Source organism: Cervus elaphus, chromosome 21 (assembly GCF_910594005.1).
Source record: "Cervus elaphus chromosome 21, mCerEla1.1, whole genome shotgun sequence".
Taxonomy (NCBI): domain Eukaryota; kingdom Metazoa; phylum Chordata; class Mammalia; order Artiodactyla; family Cervidae; genus Cervus; species Cervus elaphus.
In genome coordinates, this window is record NC_057835.1 from 43118410 (window position 1) to 43127985 (window position 9576).

Here is a 9576-nt window from a genome sequence, read left to right on the forward strand (position 1 = left end):
TTCAGAAACAGTTAAAAAGCACATAATAACCAAGGCATAGTGTCTTTTGTCTTTGAGTGAGTGCTTTACCTCGGTAAATTCAGTACATTAATTGTCTTCAACCCAGTATTTATATATTACTGCTCATGTATTAATGAAGAGCCTTACAAGGACTAGATAGGGGCTTAAAATATGTTGGTAAAAAATCAAAGTATACTTAATTCATCTGTTAATTGTCAGAACTTCAGAAAAAAATTTGAGTATTCACCTTTAAATAGAAAAGATGAAAAAATTACAATAGCATCTTATTTGTGATACCTTCTTTTAGCCTTTCAGCAACTTTTAGATTCTAGTGAATTTAATAATAGAAATGTAAAAGAGACATTGATTTATGCCCCTAACATAGTTTAAAATTGCTGACTTAAAAAAGCTAAATTTATTTTAGCATATTACAAAGTTCTTAAATCAATATATTTGAGTCTTTTAGGAAAAAGGTAAACATAAATCTTATGTTAGTTTACTACTGCTGCTGTAACAAATTATTGCAAAGTTAGTGGCTCAAAACAACACCAGTGTATTATCTTACAGTTCTGTGGTCCCAAGTCCAACTGGGGTCTCCCTGGGCTAAAATCAAAGTGTCTGAGGGTCTGTGTTCCTTTCTAGAGCATCTGGGGAAGAATTGGGTTTTTTTTTTTTTTTTTTTTTGTTGTTGTTGTTGTTGTTTATTCAGATAGTTGACCAGATCCAGTTGCTTTCTATATAGTATTGAGGTCCCTGGTTCCTGGCCAGCTATTAGCTGAGAGATGTTCCCAGCTTCTAGAAGCCATTCACATTGCTTGGGTTGTGGCCCTCCTGCTCTATCTTCAGAGCCACCCATGGTAGGTTGAGATCCTCTCATCCTTCTGATTTCTCTTACCTTTTCTTTAATTTCAGTCTTTTAAATCTCCTGTTAGGTTGAGCCTACCTAGAAAATCCAGGATACTCTCTCCACGTCAAGGTCTGTAACCTTAACTACATCCTTCAAGTCCTGTTTGCTGTAGTGAAGTGACGTATTCATGGGTTCCAGGGATTAAGGCATGGACATTTTTAGGGGTCATTATTCTGCCTACCACAGATCTTAATTGGGTCCATGCAGTATAGCCATAATTTCTTTTTTTTTTTGGGAAATATTTTGAAAATTTATTAAGGTACATATACAAATACAGAGTATCCGTGAGGGTAAAAGCAGCAGGGAAAACTGTTATTCTTGTCATTCTGCATACCACAGATCTTAATTGGGTCCATGCAGTATAGCCATAATTTCTTAGGAGTACTCTCAGTACTTTAGGATAGAATAGCAATGTTTATAATAACAGGTAGAATGATGCTGAAGCTGAAGCTGTAATACTTTGGCCACCTGATGTGAAGAGCTGACTCACTGGAAAAGACCCTAATGCTAGGAAAGATTGAGGGCAGGAGGAGAAGGGAGCAATAAAGGATAAGATGGTTGGATGGCATCACCAACTCAGTGGACATGAGTTTGAGCAAACTCCAGGAGATAGTGAAGGACAGGAAAGCCTGGAGTGCTGCACTTACGGAGTCGCAAAAAGTTGGACATGACAGTAACTAAACAACAACTAACTTTATTGGATGTTTGATATATTCCAGGCACTATTCTAAACCCTTTTTCTGCATTTACTCAGAAATGTAGAAATGCCCCAGGAGACAAGCACTGTGGTCCCCACTTATAGATAAGCAAACAGGTTCATAGTAGGAAAGTGACTTGCCTACTTGTCACAGCTGTTAAGTGGTAGAATGAGGATTTGAATGTACATGGTCTGTCTGATTCCAGGGCCTTTGCAGGCTCTGACCCACAACATAGAAGAAATAATTTTGAACGTTTGGATTTATTAAACATGCTTTAGTGATATAGTGACTATGAGTTCAGGCACTAGTATAACAATGTGTGGATTTATATTCTATCTTTACCAGTTACTTGATGACCTAGACAAGTTACCTAACCTCCCTGGGTCTCAATTAACAATAAACTAAATTCATAGTAACACTTGAGGACTAAATGAGACACTATATATAAAGTACGTACTTATAACAGTGCCTCTGCATGAGCTATTGCTAGCTATTATTATTGATGACAATTCAACTTCTAAAAACAGCAGTTTATTGTAAAAAGTAATGTTTCCTTTATGAAAATTCAGTCGCTTTATGAAATAAAAACTGAAAGTTACAAAAAAAAAAAAAACAAAACTGAAAGTTAATCTTTTTCCTTTTCAAAGACCACACCGTTTTCTCCTTTCCCAGTCTCTAATTACTCTCCATTCCAAACCAGCTGCCATCTTTCTGGCAACGTTACTTTCTCCAATCAGGTGTTACGCTGTTGAACACTTTAGACACTTTGTCCAGGCTCTAGTTGCCCCAGGTTAACGTCCAAATTCCTTAGAAAGGCACCAGGACTCAAACTCCAAGTACCCTGTGCTGCCCGGTATTTACACAGCCCCCATTTCTAACTTCGATTTTCTTTTGCAATTTTTGTTCCTGAAGGAGACATAGTGTTAATATACCACTACAAACCTACCCCCTTTTCCAATAATCTTTGCTGCCGTTGCTTCAGTTCCAACCGTCCTGCTCTCTGCACTTTAAGTCATCCCCAACAAATCCATGGCCTCCAGTCTTACCACCCCTCAAACTCTTACTCTCCTCCCAGTTCACCAGAATAGTCTTTCTAAAATACAAAACTCCACATTACTGTCCTCCTTCAAACCCTTCATTGTCTTTTCCAGACCCCATTCCTGCAATTATTCCTTTCCTTATGTCTTTTAACACCGATTAAGTGCTTCAGCTGTTGCCTCCAAGGTATGCTTATTTAAGAACTTTCTTGCCTTCTAAATCATGAACACATTGATAGGGATTAAGAGATGCTTTTGCTTGCCTGAAGTTATTACATAATTTTACTACTGCCTATGTACATGTCTGTCTGTTGTTTCTGAACTGTGAACTCTTTGAGGGGAGGCTTGTGGTATTTTCTGTTTATCTCTGTGCCCAAGAAGTAGAAGGTGCTTAGTCATTGTTGAATGAATTAATAAAGAAAAATAACCCCACATACATATAATTGAAAAAATGCTGCTTAAATCCCCAAATCTGTTTATTGAGACTATATAAGGTCCTGATTTTAGAAGCCACATAACTGGTGGTTAAGAGCATGGACTCTCGAGTCAGAGTATTTGGCTTTGAATTCTGACTCTGCCACTTACTACCTGTTCACTATGAACCTTGAGTCTATTCTTTGTAAAACAGGGATGATAATAGTATACCTATCTCTTTGGGTTAATAGAGCCAAATGAGTTCTTGTTTATGAAATGTTTACAATAGCATTTACCACATAGTAAATATTTTGTAAGTGTTGGTTAAGTAAAAATATGACAGTTTATGCTCTTATTACACTTGTAGCCCACCAGGCTCCTCTGTCCATGGGATTCTCCAAGCTAGACTACTTGAGTAGGTTGCCATTTCCTTCTCCAGGGAATCTTCCCAACCCAGGAATCGAACCTTGGTTTCCTGCATTGCAGGTAAATTCTTTACCAACTGAGCTACAAGGGAAGCCCTGATGATAGCTAATGTCCTTATAATACAGTGATAAAAAATACCCCAGTGTTTTGTAATTGTGATATTTAACTAGAGATTTCTAAACTTTCAATGATTTTTGATATCTTAAAAATATATAAAATATATTTTGATGACTAAAGTTGTGATGTTGTATGCTGCCCTGTAAAGAGGCCAAGGAACTAAGGGCAGCACCTGGCCAAAAGCCAGAAAGGAACCAAGGTCCTGAGTCCAGTAGCTTGCTAGGAACTGAGTCCTGCCAAGGACCAGATCATGAACTTAGAAGCTGACCTTTCTCTGGTTGAGCTTTGAGACACCTGCAGCCCCAGTGAACACCTTGATTGCAGCCTTGTGAGAGATCTTGAGCCAAAGGACACTGCTAAACCTCACCCAGATTCCTGATCCATAGAATTATTAGATAATGAGTAATTTTTAAAGCCATTACATTTGGGGGAAATTGTTACACAACAGTAGATAGCTAACGTGTGTCTGTGTGCATACTCAGTCGCATCTGAATCTTTGTGACCCCATGGACTGTAGCCTACCAGGCTCCTCTGTCCATGGGATTCTCCAGGCAAGAATACTGGATTGGGTTGCCATTTCCTTCTCCAGGCGATCTTCCTGACCCAGGGATCAAACCGGGGTCTCCTGCATTGCAGGCAGATTCTTTACTGTCTGAGCTACCAGGGACTAATATATTAATGCTGTTTCAGTATAGATGTGTAACAAAAAACACTTAGAATGAAAAGGCAACTTTGTAGGTTTCCCAGTTATTAATCAAAGCTCTTTCTACTGAAAACATTGATGATAATAATAATAAAATTAGAATATTGGTAGTAATTTACATTTTTTGAATGCCTACTAGGATATAAGCCACCTTTCCAAATTATATATATATATCAGTTCAGTTCGGTAGCTCAGTCATGTCAGACTCTTTGTGACCCCATGGATTGCAGCCTGCCAGGCCTCCCTGTCCATCACCAACTCCCGGAGTTTACTCAAACTCATGTCCATTGAGTCAGTGATGCCATCCTTTCTCTCATCCTCTGTTATCCCCTTCTCCTCCTGCCTTCAATCTTTCCCAATATCAGGGTCTTTTCCAATGAGTCAGGTCTTCACATCAGGTGGCCAAAGTATTGGAGTTTCGGCTTCAACATCAGTCCTTCCAATGAATATTCAGGGCTAATTTCCTTTAGAATTGACTGGTTGGATCTCCTTGCTGTCCAAGGGACTCTTAAGGGTCTTCTCCAACACCACAGTTCAAAAGCATCAATTCTTCTGCGCTCAGCTTTCTTTATAGTCCAACTCTCACATCCATACATGACTACTGGAAAGACCATAGCTTTGACCAGACAGACTTTTGTTGGCAAAGTAATGTCTCTGCTTTTTATATGCTGTTTAGGTTGGTCATAACTTTTCTTCCAAGGAGCAAGCATCTTTTAATTTCATGGCTGCAGTCACCATCTGTAGTGATTTTTGAGCCCCCCAAAATAAAGTCTGTCACTGAAATGCTGTTTCCCCATTTATTTGCCATGAAGTGATGGGACCAGATGCCATGATCTTAATTTTCTGAATGTTGAGTTTTAAGCCAACTTTTTCACTCTCCTCTTTCACTTTCATGAAGAGGCTCTTTAGTTCTTCACTTTCTGCCATACGGATGGTGTCATCTGCATATCTGAGGTTATTGATATTTCTCCCAGCAATCTTGATTCCAGCTTGTGCTTCATCCAGCCCAGCATTTCTCATGATGTACTCTGCATACAAGTTAAATAAGCAGGGTGACAACATACAGCCTTGACTTATTCCTTTCCCGATTTGGAACCAGTCTGTTGTTCCATGTCCCATTCTAGCTGTTGTTTCCTGACCTGCATACAGATTTCTCAAGAGGCAGGTCAGGTGGTCTGGTATTCCCATCTCTTGAAGAATGTTCCACAGTTTATTGTGATCCACACAGTCAAAGGCTTTTGCATAGTCAATAAAACAGAAATAGATGTTTTTCTGGAACACTCTTGCTTTCTTGATGATTCAACTGATATTGGCAATTTGATTTCTGGTTCCTCTGTCTTTTCTAAATCCAGCTTGAACATCTTGAGGTTCAGAGTTCATGTACTGTTGAAGGCTGGCTTGGACAATTTTGAGCATTACTTAACTAGCGTGTGAGATGAGTGCAATTGTGTGGTACTTTGAGCATTCTTTGGCATTGTCTTTCTTTGGGATTGAAATGAAAACTGACCTTTTCCAGTCCTGTGGCCACTGCTGAGTTTTTTTTTAATGCAACAACTCTGTAAGATTGTTGTTTGTTGTTGTTTAATTGCTAAGTTGTCTCTGACTCTTGTGACCTCATGGACTGTAGCCTGCCGGGTTCCTCTGTTCATGGGATTTCCCAGGGATGAATACTAGAGTGAGTTGCCATTTACTTAACCAGGGGATCTTCCTGACCCACCTGAGGTTCCTCTTGTGTCTCCTGCACTGTAGGTGGATTCCTTACTTCTGAGTCACCAGGGAAACCCAATAAGATAGGTATTAATTATAATTATCTCCATTTTATAAGTGATGGAATTAAAGGAAAGAGAGGTTAAATAAAGGACATGCCCAGGGTCCTCAGTTGAGTAACAACATATTGGCAAGATTTGAACCCAGGCTGTGTGACTAGAGTTTTCCCTCTGAACCACTATAATAAATTGTTCCCTAGACATCCATGCTCTAAGGCAAAGGTGATGGGTGTGGCAGGAAGAAAGGGCAGCACTCCAAGAGTTCACAGGGAAATGAGCTTAATCCTGATCTAGGAAATGCTGGGGTGCCAGGGAGGCATCTGATCTGATTCTCAAATGCTGGGTGGAATTTAGGTGCGTGGCTCTTAGAGGAAGGAGTCTATCAGCTGAGCAAAAAGTTGGAAAAGCATGAGACACAGACAAGAAAACACCACTCACAGTGTGTCTGGAGCTCAGCTAGTGGGAGATAAACTTATGTAGTTTGGAACTTGGTTATTGTTCTGTGAAAGATTTTGAATATTTTTAATTAGAAAAAAAAAAACAACAACTAGCTCTTGAGTTTTTTTTTTTTTAATGAATGAATTCCAATAAAACTTTATTTATAAACACAGGCACTTGTTGAATTTGGGCTATGTGGCATAGTTTCCCACCTCCTGATCTAAGTTATAAAAAACTACTTACATACCATTATAAAATTTTTGATGTATATGTAGGAAGATACAGCTAAAGTCTGAATGGAGGTGGTGGATGGCAATTTTTTTTTTTCCATTTATTTTTATTAGTTGGAGGCTAATTACTTTACAATATTGTAGTGGTTTTTGTCATACATTGACTTGAATCAGCCGTGGATTTACATGTATTCCCCATCCTGATCCCCCCTCCCACCTCCCTCTCCACCCGATTCCTCTGGGTCTTCCCAGTGCACCAGGCCCGAGCACTTGTCTCATGCATCCAGCCTGGGCTGGTGATCTGTTTCACCCTAGATAGTATACATGTTTCGATGCTGTTCTCTCAAAACATCCCACCCTCGCCTTCTCCCACAGAGTCCAAAAGTCTGTTCTGTACATCTGTGTCTCTTTTTCTGTTTTGCATATAGGGTTATCATTACCATCTTTCTAAATTCCATATATATGTGTTAGTATGCTGTAATGGTCTTTATCTTTCTGGCTTACTTCACTCTGTATAATGGGCTCCAGTTTCATCCATCTCATTAGACCTGATTCAAATGAATTCTTTCTAATGGCTGAGTAATATTCCATTGTGTATATGCACCACAGCTTCCTTATCCATTCGTCTGCTGATGGGCATCTAGGTTGCTTCCATGTCCTGGCTATTATAAACAGAGCTGCGATGAACATTGGGGTGCACGTGTCTCTTTCAGATCTGGTTTCCTCGATGTATATGCCCAGAAGTGGGATTACTGGGTCATATGGCAGTTCCATTTCCAGTTTTTTAAGAAATCTCCACACTGTTCTCCATAGCGGCTGTACTAGTTTGCATTCCCACCAACAGTGTAAGAGGGTTCCCTTTTCTGCACACCCTCTCCAGCATTTATTGCTTGTAGACTTTTGGGCAGTAGCCATCCTGACTGGTGTGTAATGGTACCTCATTGTGGTTTTGATTTGCATTTCTTGTTTTTTTTTTTTTTTTTTGGTAGTAGTTTAAATCAAGTACCTCTTAGTTTAAACTATACTACAAAACTGTTAGAGAGAGGATATTCTAGTGAATTTGAAATAGAGAATCTGATTGTATGGGTTGTATGAAAATATGAAATTTAATTACCATGAAGTGCAAAAGAAAAATAAAAATATACACAGAACATTTCATGTGGTTAAATTTCTTAACACATTAAAGATGTGTTCAGTTTGTATTTAGTTTCAGTAAAACTGCAAGGATATCAAAATTTGTGGACCTTTTTATTTCCTTGTAAAAACAATACTATTGGTGGTTGCATTCAAAGCACATTAAATATTTCACTAAAAACAGAGCCTAGAGAAGTTTAAAAAAGTTATGATTGTGTTTTTAGTTACCTGGGAGTGGACCTTGAAAACAGTACTATGTAAGGCATTCACATGAGCAGGGCTTAAAATATTATCCTCTCTTTTTCTCAAAACATCATTCAAGTGCACTAGATGGAAATTTAATTTTGTAAGATGTCTGTACTGTTCAAATTTGTTTATGGTGTGAGCTTTCAATTTAGACAATTTATCATTACTTGGAGAGGAACTTTTTCTCTTAAGCCAGATTGAGTTTCCTTTCCAGGGAATAGATGAATCCAGGAAAAATGTTTCCACAGCTCATACCTAGCCAAAAGCCATGGCCATGGAGGAATGGAGAGCTCATTGAATAATGACAAAAGGAAAATATGTAATCCCCTTTCCCGTAGCCTCTTGTGCCCTTGACTTGTCTCAAAACTCTCCAGTCCATAGATTCAAGCAGTGTCTATTTTGATTCTCAAATTTAGGGGTTGAACTTCTCCTTCACAACAGTATTAAGCAGGCGATTACAAGTATGATATACCTACAGAGGTCTGACTCTAGTTTGTCTGACAATCGTATAATCTTTGGAAGGTCTCTTTATAACCTTTGGAAGGTCTCTTAACTGTCATGAGCATTGATTTCTTATTCTCTCATCTGTTTGACATATCCTCAAAGATTCCTTTTGGTTTTAATGGATTAAGATTCTAAAGGCCAATTTTGCATGACTGCAGTTTCACTCCAATGCTACATTTAAACACTTGGGTTTCCATGCTGTCTCCATATATTTTTGAAGTCATCTTTTCTGTGTCTGCAAGTTTTCTGCAGTAACATAATTACATGCATAAGAGAGGCTAAGTCCTAAATTTGTCTCCTCTTCTGGTTATTTTTGATCTCATAATTTAAGAGATGATACTCCTTCCATCTCGAGGGCTGATAGATTCTCCGCCAGTGCTACAGAAATAAGTTGGAAGTCATTTCCTTGTAAAATATCTCTCTTTTCTGTATGTATTTACATATTTGTACTGTATATCTTGGCTTCCCAGGTGGCACTAGTAGTAAAGAACCCTCCTTCCAATGCCAGAGACCTACGAGAGATGTAAGGTTTGATCCCAGGGTTGGAAAGATTCCCTGGAGAATGGAATGGCAATCCATTCCAATATTCTTGCCTGGAGAATCCCGTGGACAGAGGACCCTGGAGGGCTATGGTCCATGGGGTCGCAATGATTCAGACAGGACTGAAGCAACTTTGCATGCATGATCTTACTGTTATAACAGAGGAAGTCAGCGAGGAAAAGAGAAAAAAATATACGGCAATAATTTACCCTGACACCATTCACCTTAGCAAACTCAGCATCCATCCAGCCCTCCAGCTTCTAATCCAAGAGGATTGCAGTGAGCCTGAGAGGCAGGGAATTTCGTCCAAAAGAAGTCTCTGAAACCATGATAAGCTGTTCTGAACAAGAGCTATGTACTCATTACATGAGAAGTTTGGACTGGCCTGCAGGCAATATTCTTGTCTCCCTCAAAAA